Source organism: Haemaphysalis longicornis, unplaced genomic scaffold (genome assembly GCF_048455015.1).
Source record: "Haemaphysalis longicornis isolate Haplotype H1 unplaced genomic scaffold, Haemaphysalis longicornis Haplotype H1 scaffold_2, whole genome shotgun sequence".
NCBI classification, from domain to species: Eukaryota; Metazoa; Arthropoda; class Arachnida; order Ixodida; family Ixodidae; genus Haemaphysalis; species Haemaphysalis longicornis.
Window position 1 is genome coordinate 113,384,056 of NW_027526295.1, and position 25,454 is coordinate 113,409,509.

The 25,454-nt window shown below is 45.5% G+C and overlaps 1 long non-coding RNA gene across 1 annotated transcript in view; it reads left to right on the forward strand.

Moving 5' to 3' along the window:
* The first annotated feature begins 2,124 nt into the window (after window positions 1–2,124).
* Window positions 2,125–25,454, forward strand: part of LOC144167301 (uncharacterized) — a 29,779-nt gene continuing 6,449 nt past the window's right edge. Inside the window, exon 1 of the long non-coding RNA XR_013321935.1 lies at window positions 2,125–2,349. This is a non-coding gene — a long non-coding RNA (uncharacterized LOC144167301). The remainder of the gene's footprint in view (window positions 2,350–25,454) is intronic.

A 25,454-nucleotide genomic window follows, 5' to 3' on the forward strand; every position in this document is an offset into this window, starting at 1 on the left:
GGAACCTGTAATCGAACCACGGGCTTTCTGAACGCGACGCGAATGCTGTACCTGATTGCCACCGCTCTATGAAAAGAAAGCATGGTTAATGTATCGTGCACAGGGAGCATTCCGTTTCAAATTTAAAACTGCGTGCTCCGCACATAACGCACGAAGAGCAAAGTATTTAAAGGTGCTGATTGGCTCCTCTATACCGCTAAACAAACCCAAAAGATACTGAACAACCCATCTAAACGAGAAAAAAAAGTTACACTATCTTCCCTTGGGCAACCCTGATGAGCATGCGAAGCATCATGGGGGTTCCGTGTGGTTTCATTGTGTTGCCGTTATGTTGAGTGATGTAGTGTTTAGTAGCGCCAGAGGAAATTCCACGTCCGGGTTCACACCGGGGGCAAAGGCACGCAAGTACTGTTGTGTGACGGTGCCACCGCCTCCCCGAGATTCATGTCCTTGTCCATGTTGTCGTCTCTGCAGTAGAATCGGCAGTCTCCGTCTGCGTTGGTGAGGTAAAGGTCATTGACGTTGGTTCACCGACTAAAAGCAACGTACATGCCCTCCTCTTCGCAGCTTTGTCTTCTTCTCCTTCTTCGTCTTCAGCGGTTCCCCTACGGGAAGGTGACGACCGTGGTTGAACGCGAAGCTGTGTCTTGATAGATTAGCAACGCACGCGCCCTCCTCTTCGCAGCTTTATATTCTTCACCTTCTTCTCCAGCGGTTCCCCTACGGGCAGATGACGACGGTAGTTGAACGTGAATCTCTCTCGTGATGGATTCTTTGGTCGGCCATTCCCTAGGGTCATCCTGCCACAATCATCATCAGAGGCAGTGCGGATGGGGCATGGACAAGTGACATCCCCCCGAGCAAGAGATACTTCGCCTCTAAAAGACAAAATACTGAAATGAGGGAGCAATTTCCCAACAAAGAAATACTGAAGATAAAGAAGGGTAGCCGTACAGGGACTTGATTCTAGTACTTGACGTTAGATGCTTTGGCCCTACCTACTAGACCGCAGAAGCCGAGCAGCAAGCTCGCTTTATAAACTCGTAGAGGTGCTTGTGGCACGGCTCAAGGCTAGCTGCTGTACCACCCCAGGTGTAAAAAAACGTTCGGGCTCGCATCGTCTTGAAAAGAGAATATACCTTCGGCACAAAAGTTTCTAGGTACATCTACAGGGCAAATTTGGTGCAATAAGCTTTGTAGAACTATTGTAATGAACACTAGCGCGTACAGCAGTACTCAACGTCTTGTGGATGATTTTAAATCATCAGATAATACCTCCTTCAGGTGCGGCTTCATAATTTGGGGATTAACGTATCAGTTTCGGGTCCATTCTTTTCGGCTTTCTCAGACAGGGTTCCGCCACTTGGATATTCGGTTTGTCCAATTGGGGGACAACAAACAGTGAAGGAATGAAATCTTTTGAGAAGAACAGCTGCAGATAATACAGCACTCTCCCGGTAGATGGGATCCTCAGTCTGGGATCCCCTGGCTGCAGCTGGCTGCGGGGGCCCTTTCCGCATGTCAAGGGGGAACGTGGGGTCATTTCTTGTCAACCGCGCCGTCCACGGTGCAATGTATTTTATAGAATAAAGGGTGCTGTTCAGTCTGAAATTGTTAAGAAAATTTGTTTGTCTGCCCATCACCCTACACCATAAAACATATGCTACAGGAGTGGTCTCTTACTACAAACTTGGACCCTCTCCCAACCCCTTCCCAGGAGAAGTAGGAAGCCCAGCTTCCCAGCTACATATAGAGAAATGAGTTTCAGCTGATCTCCATGACGCAGCTGGCACCACGAAACAAGGATTTTCTTCACTTAGTGTGTCCCCTGCACCAGTGAACGGCTCCACGATCATTCGTTCTCCTAAAGACAAATGTTCATTCCTTCTCCTATCCAATTAACCTGAACTTTTGCCAAAGTGAAATTCCCGTAAGTATGCTTTCCCACAGCTTTTATGTCTCATTTTGCTACCCTTCCCCACGTTTTTAAATAGGCGCACGGCGTATAATTATCGATGAACTCCCCGATTGCTATACAGAACTTGTTGACGAATAACATCGACATCAAAAAACACATTAGAGCATTTTTCTCTCCCAAATTTTTTTGGCTTTGATTTTTTTTCAGAAACCGGCCATTTTCCTGCGACGACCATTCCAGGCATGATAATTCCGCATAAATGGGATTGGACTGTAGTCATGGGGTTTTGAATGTGTGATGTTGAAGTCGAGGAAAACGAAGAGCAACCAGGCTGGAGACACCACTGGGGACACAGTAACATTTACTCTACCACAAAGAAGCAGTTATCTTCAACTTTCCGCAGAAAGGATCTTTCTACAGTCATGGATGTGGTAAGTTTTGCTTACCTCTTACCTGTGAATGAGCACTTCTAGTAGTAAATACAAACCATCACTCTTCAAACTATTTTCCGTCGGAACGCCAAGCATAAGTTGAAGCTAAGCAACACTAAGTACTGTATTAAGTGCGCTGTCGACGCAGTGTACGTTCTGGGCGATTACATTTTCTTTCTATTCAACGTTAGCTGCACACACAACCTCGCAAATCAACATTGCCGCGCTAATATTGGCATGCTGCAAATTTTATTCATTGATGGCTGACGAGTAAAGCGCAAAAGTACACAAGGCACGAGAGCCTAAGCATGTCGTCTGAGGGTTTGTCAGCTAAGGAAATTGCATATCGTGCTTCTCAATAATGCCAATTCGGCCGTCACCTCATTTCTCTGTTTCATTTTGTTTTTGGTAGGGGGACCAATGAGACCACCTTTTCTTGTTTTCTTTTTCTGTTTTTTTTGTTTTTTTCTGATTCTTGTTGTGTGGTTCTTTACATTTTGACAACCACGCGATACAGAGTCGTCTGTTGCTGGCTTTTGTCACCTGTAGGTATGAAGCAGGGATGACGCGGCAGTTCACAACGATCACACCGGAATAACAATATATGCGTTATATATTGCAATTTTGTGCTAAAGTGTGCACGTAAATGAGCGTTTCTAAAAATAAATGTTAGTTGGAAGTAGCGCTTGTCTCTGTGTCCCTCTTTTGTCTCCTGTGTACTTTTCGCGCTTTACTCGTCACATATGAAATAGCAACTTCCCAGATGTCCGCATTAATCACTGAAAGCACTTTTTGTATTTAGGAATGTAACAGTGCATCAGTATGTAATAGGCAGACATAGAGACGCTAAGACTCCTTTAATGCCTGCCTCTTAAGCGTTTTTCTCCGTTATATGCAGTTTACGAGAGCCACACATAACTGTGGCTTATACAGCATTTTTATATTGTTAAAACAATATGTGATGGTTTCACGGGTTAAGTTGGTTTCGGGTTTTGCGTCATTCTTTCTCACGCTCGTGAAGACCGGGTGACACGGCACTTGTAGGGTACACTGCAAAGAATTGAGATGGTTGTGAGAATAGGAGAGAAGGAGTGACGTTCGCGAGGATAGCCCCCCCCAGTCAGTTTATAACGTTTATAACGTTATAAGAATCGCGCGGCCCGCCGTGGTGCGGGTGTGGGCAGTGGCGTTACTAGATGGGGTGGCGCCCATGGCAAATATATTTCCGGACCCTCATGATTAGGGTGAAAGCGATTATTACTATTATTACTATTATCATTATTATTATTATTTTTATTTTATTATTATTATTATTAGTGCTCCAGCACGAAGGCCTCCGCTGTTCCTGGGCACTATAATAAACGTTGATTGATTGATTATTATTATTATTATTATTATTATTATTAACCTTTGTTTTATGTGTATAATCTATCTCCGTCATGTTTATTGAGTATTTGCTTGTGTATTTTCAATTTTTCACGTGCATTCAACGTTTTGCTGGCCGGGTGTCATGGCTTCTAACACCAGGCTTCCTTTTTTTTTGCTGTTTTGCTTTCTGGGATCTCTGTAACTATTTTTACCTTACTGTTTCTTTCATATATATGGTTTTCTGTGTTGCGTTGTATTGATTTTAGTTTGTTTTTATGAATGCTTGTATATGGTGTACCAGTACCAAGACCCTAGGGTTGTTCCTGGGCACCAAAAATAAAGGTTGATTGATTGATTGATTGATTGATTATTATTGTTAAATCGAGACTTGGGAGTACTATTTGATTCTTCTCTGACTTTCTCTTCCCACGTTACACAAACTAGCCGTCGCTCTCTTCGATGTCTGGGTGCTGTTTGCAGATATTCTAGAGAGTTTAAAGGTCCTCTTCCTTTCTTCAAGTTGTATTCGGCTCTCTGCTTACCTCTTCTCGAATACGGCTCTGTTGTTTGGAATGGAACTTGCAGGTCCAATAGTGACCGTATCGAAAGAGTTCAAAATAAGTTCCTTTCTATCTTTAGGCACCGTTTCCGTCATGTACAAGAAGACGCTAACGGCAGCGTGCCTTTTCTGAGAAGTCTTCCTTCCCTTCGGTGTCGACGAATGCGAGCTGATATTATCTTTCTTTATAGACTTCTTCATTGGGATATTTTGTGTGACGACTTGGTTACACTTATCAATGTCAACTTGCCGAACAAACTTTTCCGAACATTTTGAACTTTTAGAACAGATGCTTTAAGTAGAAGACGCTCGTCCATCTGCAGAATACAATGTGCATATAATGAATATTCTGATCGTCTTGATATATTCCAGAGCTCTTTTTCTTTGTTCTCAAACGACTTGAAAACTGTTGTAGCTTAAGTGCCTTTATGTCATTGCAAATTTATGTGCCGTATTTATTTTAGGCAAATCATGTTCTTGTTTGTTTGTTTTTCACATTTCGTGGTCTTGCGTTGCTTGAATTTCTGTAGGTTTGAGTGCCAGTGCTTGTAATGCTGAGCTTCTTTCAAAGTTGAACCTTCCGAACATTGTGTTATGAAACCTTCGTTTTATGCGTATAACTTATCTTTGTCATGTTCAGTGAGTATTTCCTGTTTTTCACGTGCCTTGAACATTTCGCTGTCCGAGTGTCATGGCTTGCAACGCTAGGTCTCCTGTTTTTGTTCTTTTCTTTTTTGGCTGTTTTGCTTTCTGAGATTACTGTAACTATCTTTACTTTATTGTTTCTTTCATGCATACGGTTTTGGGTGTTGTGTTGTCTTGATTTTAGTTTGTTTTTATGTATGTTTTGTATATGGTGTACCAGTACCAAGACCCTAGGGTTGTTCCTGGGTACCGAAAATTAAGGTTGATTCATTGATTGATTGATTGATTGATTATTATTATTATATTATTATTATTATTATTATTATTATTATATTACAAGCGGATAAAAACTAGGTACAACACCTATGCCTCCTTCTATGCTGCCGTAAGCAACGTGTGCTATTAATTACTGCAGGATCCAGCTCTGTGGCCAAATGATTGTCTTTTTAAGCCCTTCCGGGGCGTACTACGTCAGTCCATGCTGCACCTGTCTGAACTTTCCTCGCCGGCATGATCAGTGTTTGTTACCGAAATGCCCGTGGTTTGCGGACCAAATCTGCTGAGTTCTTTTTCTCTATACCTTCGTCCTCACATAATGTAATCGTTCTTACCGAAACTTGGCTACCCTCCGAAATTCCGTCTAGCGATTATTTTACCGATATTTATGTTGTTTTCCGAAGTGACCGTAGTGGCCCCACTTCTAAAAATTGCGGTGGTGGAGTGCTCATTGCGGTGGACAAGTCGTTGAACTGCCGTCGTCGGTCAGACCTCGAAACTGCTGCAGAATCAGTGTGGGTGGAGGTTCTCGGCGGTAGAAAAAATAGTATCCTAATTTCCACCTTTTATATACCTCCATCCATAAACTACGCCGAATTTCAGCGCTGTGTCAGATCAATAGAGGATGTTGTTAATGCCTACCCAGACAGTAAATTTCTTATATGCGGGGATTTCAACGTTCCCGGTATAGACTGGGATGATCGCACTGTCAGACACGATCATCATTACATTTCCCAGAAGCGCTACTGTCTGTTAGACGTTATTTCTTTCACTGGTCTGGAACAAAGTAATAGATGTAAAAACATTTGTGGTAGTGTTTTAGACCTTTGCTTTTCCAAGCAGGCGGACCTTACCATTTCTATGTCGGATACCTTGCTGGTCCGTCCCGACAAATTTCATCCTGTCCTTCATATCTCACTGCCGTATGTGTCGGGGCAATCGAGATGGTCCGGCTATTCTGTACATCCGACGTACAATTATGCTGCTGGAGATTACGTTGCTTTTTATAACTACTTATGTAACACTGACTGGTCTCTCCTCGTCAAACTTCCCTCTGTTGATGACCAAGTCGAAAAACTTTCTACAATTATTCAGCAAGGAATGCAAATGTTTATACCAAGAACGTCCGGAAAGAAATATAAATTTCCCATGTGGTTTTCTCCAGAACTGCGAAAGGCTTTAAAATGTAAAGCCCGTGCTCACAAGAAAATTCGTTGGCTACAATCCGAAGCTTGCAAAAAGAGTTTAAGTATTTCAGAACCCTGTGTAAAGAGCTGTATGATCGCGATCGGTCAGACTACATAGCCAATGTAGAAATCAGCGCTACACGCGACCAGAAAAGTTTCTGGCAGTATGTTCGCTCTCGATCTGCTGGCAAGGTTGCCGAAATCGTTAAACTTCTAGACGACAATGGAAACCCGATTGGAGACGTTGCTAATGCCTTTGCGGATCATTTCAGCTCAGTATTTCCAAAGGGTGAAGTTAACATTTTGTCCAACTCTTCCTCTGCGTCGTCTAATTTCTGCGTTCCCAGAATAAGTGAGGGCACGTTCGGAAAGCCCGGAAGCGCCTCAAACCGTCATTTTCCTGTGTCCCTGACATCATTCCTCCCGCAATAATAAAAACCTATGGAGAGCTTCTGATTCCCATACTAACCGCTATATTTATTAATTCAATTCAATCTGCTACTTTTCCAGCAGCCTGGAAGTTAGCACGCTTGGTCCCTGTCTTCACAACTGGTGCTAAAGATAGTGCTATAAACTATCGGCCTATTTTGCTACTCTGTGCAGCGTCTAAGCTTTTTGAGACTGTGTTGCACGATGTTTTAACTTCCAGTGATAAGGGCATACTAATTTCCGAACAGCACGGGTTTATGTCCGGACGTTCCACAACCACTAACCTCGTTTCTTTCATGCAGCGAGCGTCCGAAGCGGTTCATCATAGGAGGCAGCTTGATACTGTGTACTTTGACCTTAGCAAGGCTTTTGATGTGGTCAGTCACCCATTGTTAATTTCTAAACTGTCACTCCTGAACATAGATAATTCGATTCTTGACCTCCTAATTAGTTACTTGCGTGGGCGGACCTGCTAGGTAAATGTTAACGGCCGGCAATCCTATCGTTACTGCGTTTCAAGTGGTGTGCCACAGGGGTCTGTTCTAGGTCCTCTTTTGTTTTCTTTATTTGTCAATGATGTTTCAGCTGCTATAAGGCATTCTTCTTTTTACTTTATGCTGATGACATCAAGATTTTTAGGGAAGTTTCGTCTCTTAGCGACTGCGGGCATTTGCAAAGAGACGTGGATGCATTTACACTCTGGTGTAAAGAGAACGAACTCCTAGTGAACGCCGCGAAAACCAAAGTGCTGTCATACACGCGCAAAACAGACTGCCTCCTTTATCACTACTCAGTTCACGATGTTGCATTGCCTCGAATCTCGACGACAACAGATCTTGGCGTGCTCTTTGATAACCAGCTGACTTTTACACCGCACGTTCGATTCATCTAACAGCGAGCTCTCCGTCGCTTGGGCATGGTCTGCCGGATGTCTAAAGAATTCCGTTGTGCAAAGTCCTTCCTGAAACTGTACTCCACTGTCGGCCGTCCCGTGCTGGAATATGCCTGGGTTGTCTGGAATGGTACATGCAAATCTAACAGCAGGGCCATTGATAAAGTGCAGAATAAGCTGCTGTCCATACTTAGACATCGCTTCCCTCACGAATATCACCGTCTTGACTCTGGACCACGGTACTTGCAAGTGCTGCCTGAGCTAAAGGCTAGGCGCGATACAGCTGGCCTCTTATTTCTTTTTAAGCTCATACATGGACATATTAGCAGTGCGCAACTGCTTTCGGAGCTCCAGCTAAGAGTGCCTAATAAAACCACAAGAAAATATCATCCTTTTCGTACTCTCAGCTCCTGTAACCGACATTGCCCGCTGTTCAGGCTGCAGAGCACGTGTAACTTCTACTGTGCAGACGTAGATATTTTTAACAGCTCTCTCAATCAGTTCAGTTCAGACACTTCCAGAATTCTCATTCGCTAATATGCTCCCTCTTTTTCTCTTACATAGAACTATATGAAATATTTCTTTGCTCAGTCATACTGAATGGATCTTGTTCTAGTTATAGTAACTTCTTTTTACTTGCTTGCCTTACTGTATAGAGAGTATGCTGTTTATATGACTCTTTTGTTGTTTTCCATTTTATGGATTGCTGTTATAAGGTTACACGATTATCTGTAGTGTGCAGATGTTCTGTTTCATCGGTACGATGTAATTACCGATTCTGTTGTATCCTGTCAGTTTTGTTTGTGTTCATTGCATGTAGTGTATACGCTATCTACGTTTTGTAGCGATTTGTACGGTATACTTTGTAGTATACATTCTAAAAGTTATTTTTTTCTACTCTTTTATTTTATACGCTGTCAAAGTGTTCTTTCCTTTCAATTTTTGTTTCCTTTTTTTTTACCTGTATCCATCTGTGTACCAGCAGCAAGGCCTCACCGCTGTTCTGGGCACAATAAATATACATGAATAATTGAGTGATTGATGATTATTATTATTATTATCTTCGTCATCTATGATGGAAAAAGGTCACCTAGCTGTTTTGGGAAAGCGAATGAGTGATTGTTTTATTGATTGTTTGCTACAGTGAAGTATAGCTGTCTTAGCTCATGTATGCATCCTACCATACGCCAGGAGTCCACAAAGTACAAAATAAAAGTGAAATAAGTAATGGATCTTGTCGGTCACCGGCTCTCGTCTCGCTTGACACGTAATATTACCATAAAAAGTATTGCTCAAAATTATTTGTTGCGAACTTTATATCTGCATACTATGCCGACATTTTTTTAAATAAAGGGACACTGAAGTGATTTCTAAACATGGTGGGATTACTAGCGCAAATTGTAGTCCACAGTCCACAGGCAATGTTTTGACAACTCTGAGTGCGTTTACGCGAATTTATTTAGTAGAAGAATCAATTAGAAAATGTTGTCCTCCTCTCTGCATCCTCGCCCATTTTCTGTGGCGTTTTCGTGGGACGTCATGAGGAGATGACTTGGCTTGACTGCGCTACTGCACGGCTCGTCGACGTTCCGACAGAGTCAGTCGGCCCAGCGTTTATGGTGCAGCTATACTGCTCTAGACGACTGTGGTACAGTGTTTATTCCGCCGGCCGCCACGCGTCGTCCCAGTTCGTTCGCTCAATTGAAACTAAGCCACGACATGTTTGTGAATGGAATAATGTGCCTTCCTTTGTTAGTTTGCACACTGTATCTAGCTCCAAGTCAAGGTCGGTCCACACAAGCGCTGCACAAGAGCACAGGCGACGCTTCGATGACTTCGCTAGTAGGAAAATCTAAGGCCACTTGAAGGCGTGAGAAGTCAGCGAAGCCAATATAGCTACTGAGGAAATAAAATAAACTGAAACGTTTACCGTAGACCATAAAGATAGGGACCAGGATGCACTTTCTTGCGCTAAATGAACACGCACATCGATCAGCAGCACGACTACGCATCAGCGAATGCTTTTCCATCCAAGAAGTGCAATTGCTAGACGTGAGATACTGTGGAAATTTCGGGAACGCTTAGTGCACGAGCGCGATACAACGGTCACCGATGCTGCCTGAAGCGATATCAGAATATAAGTGTAAACTAGTTATGCACTACCGTATTTACCCGATTCTAACGCGCCCCCGATTCTAACGTGCACCCGATTTTTCTGGCAAAAGAACCGAAAAAACTTGCACCTCCGATTGTAACGCGCACGGAACTTTGTGACCCAGACAAACGAATGCCAGAGAAACGGGCGGTTTATTTCCCGAAGTAATCTCACTCATCTCACTCCTCGTCGCTCTCCGCTGACCACAACATCTCGTCCTAGGTGCCTTCAAGCGCGTTCGCGATGGCACACTTCTGAACGAACGTTCAACCATGGTCGATGGGATCGTGGCCCACACCTCGCACGCCCGTCCCGAGAGCTTCTCCAGAGGTGCACGCTTCAGCCGACCGCTCGTTTTGAACTCGTGGGAACCGCTGCTGCCATTGCTGTTATCAAGCGCGCAAGTGAAATGATTTGACAATTTGTGTGAACGCCGATAGAAAAGCCTAGATGCCTAGACTTGCTGCGTCCGGAAAATCGTTGCTAAAAGCTTTGGCGCCATCTTGAGATGGCGATTGCGATGGGTGGGACTAAATTTCCGCTGTTTCGGCAGTTTCGGTTTGTATCCGATTCTAACGCGCATGCGATTTTTAAGCCTATTTTTTCGAAAAAAAAGTGCGCGTTAGAATCGGGTAAATACGGTATGTACCTCATTATTCCCTCCACCGGAGCTCTCGCCCGTGGCCGAGTGGTCTGGAGCTGTAGGTGTATTGCTTTGCTATTCGCGGGTTCGAATCCCCGAAGGTACGGTTTTTTTTGTAAGTTTACTTTTTCGTTTCCGGCTGATGTTTTCTATACTGAGTTTACCATGCCTGGGCCGTGGCGTTCACTGCTCCACGAAATGTTCACAGAACCCGCGCAGGCTGACACTGACGTGCTAGGAAGTTCCCGTTGGCGTGTTGTTGCCATAATCACCGACGGCTTGCGGAAAGTGGGCACAGGCCAGAATCAGCAGACCCTTGGCCTGGTGAGAACACGCTTTTTACGATACAGGCATGAGTGAGGCAAGCTCCAAATATTGGGGAAAAGGCCATGACATTTGAGCATCTGCGGTGACGCGGAGCTCGTTCATCCACTGCGTAGTCCTCGGCTAGTGATTGGTACGATTCGAAGCCGTCCTGGGAGGCTTATCTGAGGCACTTTACAGCCGGCAACATGGTAGAAGCGCGGTATGATGGTTACTGAGATATCGAGAATACTCATCCAGAGATAACGTCAGATGTCAAGGATGTTGTTTTACAGAACCGAAACAGAAACTTGTTTGAATGCTAATCGTGGACATCTTCAAATCACAGTGCACCTCCTCCCGTCGTCACAGCGTTTAGTTCGTGTGGCCGCCGCAAAACGTGCACGGTAGTTTTTCTTCTTTCGAGGTTTTTAAAATAATTCCCGACTTGTCACCCAGATAAACGATGAAAAGTGTGTTACTTTGAACCATTTTACGCAGTGCAAGCGAAAATGGGAGCTTGAAAAATTCACTTCATTGTCTTTTTAATGCTATGATACGTTAAAAAACACATCCACTTATGCAAAAGATCACTGCCACTTGAGACGCCAGTGGTGATGCTCATCGTCCGCAAGTTGCCAAGAAAAAACTTGTTGGTTATGTTTGAAACGCTTTATTTACATCATTTTGTGAATAACAAGAATATGTGAATATTATACACTAGGGAACTCCGCATCATCTGTAGCAGCACTTTTCGTTCTTTGGATGAAGCAGATTGTTCTATAATGTCATCAAAGTTCTTTTTTTAGTTTGTACTCTTCCCAATCTCGGCAGAGAGATTTCAAAAAAGTCTTCCCTCGCCCATTGTGGCCCCTAAACCAGCTTGCTGAAGGACCTCTCGCAGCCAGCGGTGGAAAATGCTATGCTATATCTGAACGAACACGCGACCGTTGGGAAATACGATTCATACTGTATGATAAATCGCAGAACTTCTTGAGATATCGACACTTTCTGTGCCAACCCGACGGAAAGCAGCAGTCGGCAATCTAAAATCTTTTTTAGAGATCCTGCGTGTCAACGTCGGTACTCTAAAACTCTCCAAAAGCGTAGCTACATATTTTAGTTCATTCTGTTAGGACAGGAACATAATTCATTCAGGAAGTATGTTGCTGGCCACTTCAACCTACCTCCCAAGAATAACGTATGTAGAGAACGACGGCTGCACTTCATCGGTACTAAAATTTGAAACAGTTTGTCCCAGAACATAAAATCGGCTCTTAGCTATCCCCTTAAAATAAAGGAACATTCCCTCGCCCTCCCTAATCAATCTCGGTGAGAAGCAGTCACTCCCGAAATAATACGAAAATCATTAGTTTTTTCTCTACCAGTATCACTACACTCAGCGAAATTTACAGCCCTGTTGTTATTCTGTATCGCCTTTCTTTTGTCTGTGCATAAAAATACGGATATTTATGTCATCCTACCCAAGTTTCACGGTGTGAACATATCTCTTCGCACAATGACGTAAACTACTTTTTAATATTCACAATGTTTTCTCATCTTGTGCTCTGTGTCTGGTTACATTACCTGGTATCGCAACATTGGACCCTATACTAGTCTTCGGCTTTGGTTCGAAGCAGTTTTGTTGAATTATCATCTAGGAATTAGAAATAAAGTGACATAAAATAAAATCAAATGAAATGAATTCTTTTCTTTGCCGTAGCACGACTTGTTTATGTCCAGTGGAAAGCCAAACTTGGCATCGGTGTCGTGCAGGCGACTAAACTTCTCGTCAATTATAGAATGAAGACGGTCGAGTGTGGATGTCGTGACCCTCTCTATTACGTGATTAGCCGTCAACCCTCTTCCTTTCGGCTTTTCAACAGGCATCTGACTTTTTTTCTTGAACGCCTTTCAACATCGACATCCCACGGCTCGGATACCATACCCATCATCGAGTGACTCACTCACTAGCGTTTCCCTTTCGTGATGAAAGCGACCTCTTAGAGCTTTAATATTTACCGCAGCCTCGTGAAAGAACCATTTCTGTGTCTTGCAGCCTTTTCTGAACAAGATCTATGCGAACCAGTATCTTCTTCCAAACACCTAGCAATAAAATCAAATCTACATCCGCCTGTGGAATACTGTGGCTTCACTTCTCATTTTGCTTGTTTCTTCGCCGCTATGTGCCGTTCGTTGTGGAATCTCAAGGGTCCCTTTCGCCCATCTGCTACATTACCTGGAGATGACCAGCCTCAAGCAGGGGCTGTAGCCCACAGTGCAGTGACTGACTGATGCGCCCATACTGACAGCTTCTTGGACTGACAGCTTTCTTTACACCTTTCTTTTTCTCTCTCTCTCCACTTTATCCAGTCACTCCCCCTCTACTTCCCTTCCCCTGCACTGGGTTGTATGCAGATGAGCCCCCTGCCGAGCTCAGAATATCCCCAGTGATATTCCTGTCCTTTTCGTCTCCCGCAAACCACACCACCACCGGATTCATCGCTTCGACCCTTGCACTTTGGTCGGTCTTCCACTCTGACTTGACAACAACAGGCACAGCATCTTTTAGTTTCTTCCAACTGTGTGTTGAGCGAGAAAAAACACGTCAATCACTTCGGTTGTCCCCATAAGGCGTCATAACCATGGCGTCTTGCTTGACAGCATGTACTCCAACCATGTAGAGCGAGTCATTGTCGCAGTGTACGAAGATTGCCAATTGGTTTTTTAGGTGCGGAGTACCTGACGATAGCACAATGTCCGTCCGCATATGTACGCATAGCATTTACAGTCGCGACACATCACACGGGCACCGGCAGGATTCGAGCCTGTGTCTGGTACAAAGGTAATTTGATTCAAACGAGAGCAAATTACCTTTGTACCCAATTAAAGGTAATTTGCTTCAAACAGAGCAAAGTACCTTTGTACTCATACGAAGGTAATTTGCTTCAAACGGAGGAAACTGTCGTCACTGACGAGTTCGTTTTCTCAAACTAGCACCGTGGCATTTTCTTCTCGTGCGCTTCCATGGGGCTGCGAATACTTTTTGAACTAAATGTGTTCAGCTTACGCGCCGAACAAGCCAAAAATACATATTATGGAATATCTAGTGCGCTTTCGCGGCCGCCGCGAGCGCTTCCAACCAAGGCGAGCTAAAGCCCCTGTATTTTTCAAAGCTAGCGCAAACCATTGTACAAAAAGGAGAGGAGAATCTCCTCCTCGCCAAGTACGCCTCTCCTCACCCCGTCGCCCGTTTCTGCTCCCTTATTGGACCAGGCTCGACACGTGAACAATGACATCCCATGACCCCCCGCGAGTTTCCTTTACACCGGGCAGCGACGCCATAGGGAGCTTAGGACGACGTGCGCGCATGTGCGCTGGACGTGAAGACAGGCACAGGTACATCGTTCTCAGGCGGTCTCGGCTGCATCGCGATACCGACTTGCTCTGTCGTTGGCTGCTTCGTAGCATTGCAAAAGGGGATCAGCTGTTGTTGTTCCAGGAGAGAAAAATAACGTTAACCGACGAGTGATATGGCTGCACTGCACCGGGCAAAAAACTTATTGTCACCGAGGAAGGATTTCCGAGTTAAGCAGTCACTACTAAACTCCTTCATGTATACTTGCCTCTGAAAGTTCTTCAGATGAAAGTCAGGCTGATACTGACTTGCGCGTTAAATGAAACAAACAAAAAAACAGCATGACGTTTCCATCGACGCTTTCTCACACGATTTAGCTACAATGAAAGCACGATTGTGTCTAGCTCGCTCGCATTCGGTGAGGTGTTTGAAAATGTCCACGGTAATTACTACAAAATCTTTCTCGCTCGCGATTTTTTTCTAGTTGCGAATATTTGCAGCGGAAGAAATACGTTTCACCAGTTACCTGCTTTATATATTCTATTCGCTTGAACTCTATGTGTGGCCGGTGTTTGTGGTTTGAGATTGTACTTTAATTTACCCCATTTTTGCGCACTTTCATGACGAATGTGGGGCATACGTGTGTGCTTATTATAAAAGAGTGTAATGTTTTAAAGTTGTTTTTTATGGGGTGCATGTTGTGAACGTACTTGTCAGTGATGAACACAGGAGTAGGAGGGGGGGGGGTTCATTCGCAACTTGATTATAAGACATTATTTCTATGATAATGTTTCAACCGTTCCTTCGGGACAGGGATCTCAGTAGACGTGAGTGAAGCCGCCTACAAAATAGCTGTGATCCAAACAATAATTCTGAGGCATTGATAACAGGGAATAGCACCGGCATACTAAAATAAGAGCAATTGAGAAAGGATAAAGTCCCTGTGTGTTCTGTGCTGGGAACAAAACGTCCTATTTTTTCAACACGAATATCAGCTTTAGTTGCGATAAGAAAGGACGATGGATACGTCGCAAGTAACACCACGATGCAGATTGCGCGCGCAACCACGGGAAGAAAAATAGTTTTTAAAACTGAACGGGAAATGGAACCACGTGAGTGCATTTTGTGACCTTAAAAAAATTAAAGCTGGGCGTATGTAGGCAATAACATTCCCTGCCGTGTAGCGTGCATAGACTGAGGCAGTTTTTTTTCGAAACGCGTCCACTTAAAGGGACACTGAAGTGAATTTGTCAAGCTCCCGGTTTTGCTTGCACTGTGTAGACTGGCTCAAATTAGCACACTTTTCATCGTTTATCCGGTTGACAAATCGGTAATTATTTTACAAAGCGCGAAAGAAGAAAAACTACCATGCGCGGTTTCCGGCGGCCGCACAAGCTAAGCTGTGACGTTAAGAGGAGGGGGCTCCGTGATTGGACGATGCCCAAGGTTAGCAATCAAACAAGTTTCGGTTTCGGTTTCGGTTCTGTAAAACACAACCGATGGCGTCGCTGGATGGGCATTCTCAATATCCTAGTTATCGTAGTACCGCGCTTCTGCCATGTTGTCGGCTGTAAAATGCATAAGATAAGCCTCCCAGGATGGATTGGGATCGTAGCATTCATTTACTGAGCCCTACGCAGTGCATGAACGCCCTCCGCGTCCCCGCAGACGCTCAAATGCATGCGCTTTTCCCCCATATTTGGAGCTTGCCTCGATCATGCCTGTATCGTAAAAAGCGTGTTCACACAAGGCCAAGGGTCTGTTGATTCTGGCCTGTGCCCACTGCCCGCAAGCAGTCGGTGCTTATGGCAACAGCACGCCAACGAGAACTCGCTAGCGCGGCAGTGCCAGCCTGCGCGAGTTGTGTGGACTAGTTCGTGGAGCAATGAACGTTGCGGCCCAAAAAAAGGTGAACTCAGTATAGAAAACATCGGCGAAAAACAAAAAAGTTAACAACTCATAAAAAAAAGCATGTGCCCGCGGCGATTCGAACTTGTGACTGGCAAAGCACTCGGGATGACATACCTAGCACCCCAGACGACTAGGCTACAGAGGGCCGCTGGCGGCAATGGAAAAGATAAGGTATATAATGTATAACCAGTTTACACTTTTATTTAGTTTTAGTATTGCAAGCAGCTTAGGTGACTATTTGTTGTATTGCGCTCGTGCAGTAAGCGTCCCCCGAGTTTCCACAATAGCTCACGTCTAGCAATTGCATTTCGTAGACGGGAAAGCGTTCGCAGATGCGTAGTCGTGCTGCTGACCGCTCTGCTTGTTCGCCCAGCGCAAAAAAGTGCTTCCCACACCCTAGTTTTACGCGGTACGGTGAAAATATCAGTTGATTTTATTTCCTTAGTACCTATATTGACTTGCTCACTCTTCTCCCCCTTCAAGAGGCCTTATATTTTCCTACTGGCGTACCAGTCAGCGAAGCGTCGCATGTGCGCTTGTGCAGCGCTTGTGTGAAGCGACCTTGACTTGGAGCTAGATACAGGGTACAAACTAACGAAGTAAATAAAGGCGCATTCTTCCATTCCCAAACGTGTTGTGGCTTAGTTTCAACTGATCGAGCGAATTGCGACGACCCGTTGGCGGCCGGCGGACTAAACGGTGGGCCGACTGACTCGGTCGCGGAAGGTCGGCGAGCCGTGCAGTAGCGCAGCCAATTGTCAGCTCCTCTCCTGCTGACGTCACACGAAAACGCCACAGAAAATGGGCGAGTGTAAAGAGAGGAGGACAGCATTTTCGAATTGATTTTACTAAATAAATTCGCGTAAACGCGCACAGAGTGGTCGAAACAGGGCCCAGGGACTCCGGACTACAGTTTGCGCTCGTAATCCCGCATTGTTTACAAATCACTTCAGTGTCCCTTTAAGAGAACACCTTGCTTTTCAATATACACGGGGCAGTAAAGAAAACCGTCCAGGAGTGTGTTTGTGCCTGATCTATGCGGCACCGATTCTGCTTAGAATTGAACATTTGCGTATGCAATAAAAGTACTTTCCTCCCACTGAACGGTTCCAGTATTTTTTGAGCAAATTGTACACACACCACCAGGGCAGTAGCCGGGAATCTCTTCGGGAGGGTTTAAGGGGTATTGAAGAGAGGATTTTTGGTGAAAGGAACACTAGGTCCTATTTACGCGCTGCCTGGGAAAAAAATTCGGAGAAAGTCCTAACCACCGCCTCCCCCCCCCCATCTCCTGTTGGCTACGTCCCTGCACACAATTCTGGAAGTAGGCGAGCATGTTTCAACTTTTAGTACGGTTCTGCGGTTAAAACTCTGCTGGTGCCCATAACTTTTTACCATGCGCTTCCGCACATATGTGAACTGAACAAAAATGTATATATGCCACGTTTTTGATCTCGTAGAACGGTCCCAGATTTTAAATCTCCGGTGATATACCAGAAAAGGAGTTTGAAAAAGGCCGGCACGAGCGCACAGTTTGTTGCCGTCAAAACGCGGCATGATAGCTAAGGCACTGACACATCACAAACTGTTCTTCCTACACATTATCTGCGAACACAGTTGTGAATTTACGCCCACAACTGTCGCGTTTTAAGCAAGCACTTCAACGCGCCGCGTATACGAAACGAAACGGTCCGGCGGCGCGTTCCGCGGGAGTCGCTCACTAATAGCGGCCGAGAGAGACGGGTGAGGAAGAAACGGCGCGGAAAAGAGAGTTTGGCTACCTTTGAAAAATACAGGGACCTTAAGGCGAGCAAGGGTCCAATCGGAAAGGGGCGCATCTGACTGCGGAGAGTTTTCGGCGATCTGCTGTTTTCTGTTGTCCAGAATGCCCACATACGTTTGTGTTCCATGCTGCACACAAACTCGGAACAAAGATGATCAAGGGAAAAGCTAAGAATTCTAGACGTCAAAGCATCCTTTATTGTGTCATCGTAAATACCGCAACAATAATGCTCATTGCAACTTTCTCGTGTTTGCGCTTCGCGTGCGCTGCGAATCGTATCTCAGTTATATTCTTTCATGTACCAGGGGCAAGAACAATCCGGGTGATACGTAAGGTGTTACCAAAGAAGTCTGCCATTCACTTCGATCCACGGTCGGCTTTATTTACAGCTTGTATTGACTGGCGATGCACGCATGCAGGCAACCCTGTGAGTGCGCCGTTACTGGTTACGTCTGGCTCCGCGGGATGGCAGTACTTCTCCGTGCTAAGCACATGATTTGTGTTGGACGTTCCAAACACTACCCCAGCGAACACAAAGTAATGACTCGAGTCAGATGTCAGTGCGATTAATAAAATCTCTGTTCACACCACCGCTGATAATAGGGTTGAATCAGAGCTGACGACGCACGCCGGTGTTTTTTTCCTCCGGCGTGCGGGTGCAGGGGCACATGGAAGAAGTAAAGTTAGGAGACGGCATGACGTCACGCAGCTAGCCTTCGGAAGCTCAGCGCCGTTGAAGCCGCTCCTTCCGCCGTTACCCTTTCTCAAGCCGCCGAAGTCGGCCCAGCACGTGACCTCCATGGTCGGGTGGGCCGGCGGCGGCGGCGGTCTCTGACTCCGGCGCATCTCTCGAGTTTGGTTGGCAGTAGCTTTCCCCCGTCCTTCCTGAATTTGTCTGCTCGGCGATCTCATGCCCGCGTGCGGGCAGGAGTGCCACGTACGTGCGAAAGACAAACGCCGTGGAAAAAAAAGCAGCAGATAGCAGGCTTCGCGACAACGGGCCGCAGAGCAGTTTCGAGCAGACGAAATTGAAGAGTGCGTGGCGGCCCATACAGCTGCGGCGCGGTGGGGTCACGTGGTCTAGTGACGCCTGGGCTGACTTCGGTTTTACTTTTTATGTATAGGCTTCACGTTTCTCCGGCGGCGCCGTCTCCTAAATTTTTTCTTCCTCCATGCAGTGGCACTAGCTAGCCGCGCCATGTTCATGGCGTGGCATATAGCGCATGCCCGTGGCAGTTTTCAATGTTACCAGGCGAAGGAATTGTCTGCTAGACTTGACATTGAATACCACCTATAAAGCCGGTTGTGCTTCGCGATAACGCCGGCGATTGCGGGCTACTACTGCTGTGATCGGTGCGAACGCAATCGAGGCTCTGAAACTATTTACTCCGAATACTAAATGGAACGGCTAACGCACGCGTGCCTAATACTGATAGGTTAGTGTTAGTTCTTTCTTGTTAGGTGCCTAAATTATTTCATCCTTCGGAAGGCGAGAGTGCCAACTGGCGTTCCAACACATACGCTTGTAAAGTCAAACCTGGTTATAGCGAACTGCAATATGCGCCACGATTAGTTGATATATCCAAACGTTCGAAATAGCCGCACCCGCCAATAATGAGTTTTTTGTTACGAGTTCGAAGTACTTGGGACCACCCTTCTCGCCCCCCCCCCCCCCTCCTGCTGCCATCCCCGCATGCAGAAAGGAACATAACGAAGCATTCCTTTACCATACAAAAAATATCTTTATTTCAAACAATAAAGATACTTTCCACCGTAACTACATAGTTTCGCAAAAAGCGGGGATTCTTGTTTTCAATTTCTTTCTGGCAGTGTCAACTAGCACAGCATTCTCTACATAAGACATCATTTGTATCAGCTGCAGTCCGTGTCGTTCAATGTCGAAGCAGTATTGCTGGAGCACATTGACTGCTGAAAGCACTTCATAAAGCATTGGACGGTGTAAGGAGGGAAGGTGCGAGGACGGATGAGACGAAGAAGGGGAAGAAACTAAGAAGCGAGAAATTTACGGAAGCTTGTGGAGAAAATAAGAGGAACACGTAGAAGGAAGACGAAGAGCAGGTGGACGGAGAGATCATGGTTCGAGGCGACCAAAGGAGGCAGAACCCGAGGTCGCGAAACCCGCGACCGAACAGCGCCACTGTTCCGTTGGCCTCCTCAAGCAGTTGACAGGGCTGTTCCTGGGCAACAACAGCTCTGCTCCGCCAGTCTCACCACCGGCTTGCACATGCATACACGTACCAGTGGGTACGCCCTGCTGGCCCCGTCACCATCTTCGCGGCGCTGCCCTCAGGCAGCTACCTCAGCGACAACTGACACCCGACAGCCGCAACGATCTGGTCCAAAGCTGCAACTTAAAGTGCCGTAGGCCTTTAGTAAACTATAGGGACCAATAGCTCACGCTATAGCGCGAGAACACTGTTGTGGTTTATCAATTGAAGGCCCTTTGGAGTTTTTCCTGTATGTAGTGTATTTCCAACAGTTGTATTGTTTTTTTTCCTTACCTTCGCAATACCGTTACCTACCTAAAAGCCTCATCTCAACTTCATCCCTTTGTGTCCGGAATCCATTCTGTTACCGAGGTTACGCGTGACAAAATCATTGGCCAGTCTGCCAGGATCCCTTTTCTCATTGTCATCTGTTTACCGCGTTAGTAGAGATGGATCTTGAAAAGTTAATGACATTGGCTAGTAGCTTGGGGTTGACTAAGGAAGAGATGTTGAACCTGTATGAGAGGAAAAAACAGAGACGGAAAGAGGAAAGTGCAGCAGTGAGAGAGGCGAATCGAGACGAGGAAGAGAGAGGCAAGCGCATGGCGGATGTTGAAAAACAAAAGCTAGCCCAAGAGAAAGAGTTGGTCGAGTTAAAGCTACGTTTAGTAAATGCTAGCGCATCAATTCATAGTGGTGAACAATCCCCAATATCTCCTGTGCCACACACGTCCAAGAGCCGAAAAATTCACCCAATAAAGCTCATGGTTCCTTTTAATGACAAAAGAGATGACCTCCATCGCTTCGAACGAGTAGCACAAAGTCAAGGTTGGGAGAAGAGTCAGTGGGCGACAGTATTGAGTCTCTGTCTGGTCGGCCAAGCAATTAGTGTCTTCGGAAAAATGTCGGCATCAGCGTCTATGGACTACGACTCTGTAAAAACAGCATTGCTGCAAAGATTTAGGCTTACAGCTGACGGTTTCCGCGAGAAATTCCGAAACGCAAAGCCAGAGGATGCGGAGACCGGAAAACAGTTTGCTTCACTTCTCATGAGGTAGTTTGACCGGTGGTTGGAGATGCCCAACACGGAAAACACTTATGAAAAATGTAGAGATAAAATTGGGACGGGACAGTTTCTCCTGTGTGGCAATTTCTAATTGGCAGAATTTTTGAAGGAGCGCAGCTTAGAGACACTTAAAGAGATGACTACTGCCACAGATCTGCTGCGAAGCTCAGACGCTTAAGAACTTGGGCAAAGTGAAGCAAGAGAGCATGGCGACGAGCAAAGGAGCACAGAAAGGTATAACCCAAATGTTCGCTCCAAGTCCAAGGGCTCCATCTCGTTGTTTTCTTTACAATCTCGTAGCGTATCGTGCCATTGATTGCCGAGCTGTTGCTAGTACGAGGCAAGAACCTTCGACTTGCCAGGTGTGTAAGAGAAAAGGACATACAACAGAACAATGCCATTTGTAAAACCAGGAAAAGTCAGCTTGTGCAATCAGAGCGAACGAGTTCGGCCCAGCCCCGCCAAAGCCAATCACAAGCACAAAAAAAAAAGACAACACTGAGAGAAGGAGAGGATCGGGTGACACTAGAATGTCAAATGCCTGTTGTGGATGGCGAACTGCGGGGAGAGCGAATCTCAGTTCTACGGGATACCGGAACGAACACGGTATTGGTGAGGAAGAGCCTTGTCAGGGGGAAGGAGTTTACTGGGCAGGAGGCCGAAGTGGTTCCTGTAGATGGAACGGAAAGCTGCTGACCGGAAGCTCTCATACAAGTTTCGACCCGTTACTATGCGGGAGAGGTAATAGCGAAATGTTTTGATGAACCACCATATGACTTAAATCTGGGTAATGTGACAAGCATTAGAGAAGTGAATGACCCTGACATAAAATGGACATGGAAAGGAAAAGAAAGGAAGACAGATAAGGAGCAAAGTAATGATGAAGCAAGTCCAGTTGGGAGTAGGGTAGGCGAAGGAGACCAAACCATTGCTACATGCTTCAAACCTCTAGCGGTACGTGCAACGTCATCAGCAAATAAGCCTAGAAATACGCGAGAACTGGAAATTCGAACTACTCTTTCTGTCGACATGACATCCACAGAACTTGCCAAGCAGCAAAAGGAGGACCTATCATTGACTGAGTGCTACAGAAAAGTTGGTCAAGTATTGCAAAAGAAACGAAGTAGAACGATTTTTTAGTTCAATCTTTAAGTGTGTTGTATAGACATTGCCAGTTTTCGTCGGGGAGAGAAGCGTTCCAGCTGTTGGTACCGAAATCTTTAAGAGACGTTGTCAGGCGGCTGGGACATGACAGCATTATGCCGGCCAACGAAGTGTCAAGAAAATGTTGGCCAGGATAACAGAAGACTTTTTCTGGCTTGGTATTCAAAGCGACGTAAAGAGACTTGTTAAGTCTTGTGACGTGTGTTAGCGCACCACACCCAAAGGACGAGTGGGTCGGGTGCCCTTGGGAAGTAGATCCATTACACAACGACCCTTTCAGCGCGTCGCTATTGATATAATTGGCCCGATATCGCCATGTTCACGACAGGTAACTAGGTATGTTCTGACGCTTGTTGATACGGCAACGCGATACCCAGACGCTACTGCTCTGAAGAGCATCGATACTATACACGTAGCTGAGGTTCTTGTTGAAATTTTTCTAAGGTATGCATCCCAGAAGAGATTTTGAGTGACAGAGGCACGAGCTTTACCTCAGAACTTATGCGAGAGATCAACAGGTTGTGGTCAATCCGCCAACTGCTTACTATAGCGTATCACCCGATGACAAATAAAATGGTTGAAAGATTTAATGGGACGATCCAAACTATGATCAAACGGATGTGTCAAGAACGCCCGAAAGATTGAGATAGATATCTACCGGCTCTGTATTTGCATATCGGAAAGCTCCACAAACCAACCTTCGATTTTCGCCCTTTGAGATGCTTTATGAAAGAACATTGACAGGCCCACTGGCGGTATTCAAAGAACTTTGGAGCAACAGTACTATTGGCTGTGAAGTCGAAACCACTTGTCCTGAAATTAAGACAGATGCTAGAGGAGACTTGCAAGTGGGCACACAAGCATATGGAGGAGGCGAGTTAGATACAAAGGGTATTATGACAGGAAGATGGTGGTGAGAACTCTACGTCCCGGTGATAAAGCTTTGATTCCGCCGCTCAATGACAAGAATCAGTTTTTGATGCAGTGGAAGGTTCTTTCCAAGTCACACAGAAGAAGAGAAATGTTGATTCTGAGCTTATGGTACATGGCCGAAGACAGGTTTTTTACGCGAACATGTTAAAAAATACGAAGAAAGGGCATCAAGCTACCAGCATGAGGTAGCCTGCATGGTCATTGCTGATGAACAAGATGGGACAGACAGTGTACTGACTTGCAACACCAAGAACAGTATGGGGTGGGAGAAAGTGATGATAAACCCGTCATTGGACGAAGAAAAGATTTGTGAGTTAGCAAACCTCCTGGAAAATTATTCAAACCTCTTCTCAGACTTGCCGTCGAAAACAAACCTGGTTAAATGTAATCTCCAGCTGACTATGGACAACCCTATAAGCATCAAACAATACCCATTCCCGTTGGGAATTGAGGAATATACACATAAAGAGATTCAAGACATGCTGGATTTTGGAGTATTTGAGAGTTTAAATTCCCCCTACAGGTTCCCACTGTTTGGTGTCAAGAAGCCGGATGATTCTATCACAGTATGCGTCGACATCCGTCGTCTCAATGACGTATTGCTAAAGGACGCTGAACATATACTAAGGGTAGATGTTATTCGGGCTCGTGCAGCACAAAAGAGGTTCTTTACGAAATTAAATTTGACAAAAGGTTATTGGCAGATACCCATGGACGAGCCCTCAAAAGGAAATACCGCATTCGCTTGCAGTAGCTGTTCATTTCAATTCAAGTTCATGACTTTTGGACTGAAAAACTAGCCGCAGTCTTCACTCGACTTGTGAGAAAATTATTACACGGACATCAAGGGGTACAACATTATATCGATGACATTCTGGTTGTGACTGATACCTGGCAGGAACACCTGGACACCCTTGACGCACTTCAAGCACTTCAGGTTACTTCAAGCGAAACTAACAGTGAAGCCAGCGAAATGTGAAGCCGGCTATAACGCAGTTACTTTTTCGGGACATACAGTCGGAATGGGTCGGACTGGGACAAACGTCAATATCTTGAACACGATACAGACAGCCACAAGACCGACAACAAAGGGGAAAATTCAATTTTTAGGGCCTGACAGGATATTACAGGGACTTTATCCGACATTATGTAGAGATTGTTGACCCCCTGGTGAAGGTAACGAAGAAAGGAGCCGGAAAAAAGACCAAGGGGACACAGAGCAAAGACTTGCCCTTCAAGACACTGCAAGAGAAAATGTCGCAGTCACAAGTCTTACTGGTTCCTGACATCACAAAGCAATTTGTTCTACGCACCGATGCTTCAGAGAAGGCTATTGGAGCGCTTCTTATGCAGGAGAAAAATGGCATTTTGCATCCATTGTTTTATGCTAGCAAGAGGCGCAACAATGCAGAGACATTTTGCGACGGTAAGAAGGAGTGCCTAGCTCTGGTGTGGGCAATCAAGAGATTTCACAGTTATGTGTATGGAACGAGATTCGTTGTACAAACTGACCATCAGCCTTTAAAATATCTCTAAGAAAGGCAGAGCTCGCTAACAGCCCCTTGATGAGGTGGGGTTTGGTGTTACATGAATATAGCTTCCAAATTTAGTAGATAAAAGAACTAGATAATGTAGGAGCAGATTATATGAGTAGAATAATTTGAGCTATTGCTTTGCAGCCGATGTTTGGGCAGGCTGACTCCGCAAAGTTAGAAACTAAGTGTTGCTGCATTTATATGGGCGTGGGGGAAAGTGAAGCTTTCGTGACCTTTGAAGTTATTAAACCTTGGTGTGAGAGCTGTGGTGCTTAGGACTCAACTGAACTGTGCCGTGAGGAAGTGACTGACTTTAATTTGAGGTATAAGTGTGTCCCATCGACCTCAAACGTGGAGGCAGTTTTTCGTGAGAAACTCTTGAAGGAGGGGGCAAATTTGTGGCGTAAAGGTGCAAAGACGGCTGAGACTGCGAAGAAGAAGCAACTAAGAAGAGAGAAATTTCTGGCAGCTTGTGAAGAAAAGAAGAGGAACAAGGACAAGGAAGACGAAGAGGAGGTGGACGGAGAGTTCTTGGTTTGAGGATACCGAAGGAGGCGGGACCCGAGGTGTGGGAGCCCACAAGGCAACAGCGGCACTGCCCCGTGGGCCTCCTCAAGCAGTCGACGCGGGTGATCCTGGGCAACAGCGGCTTCGCTCCGCCAGTCTCAGC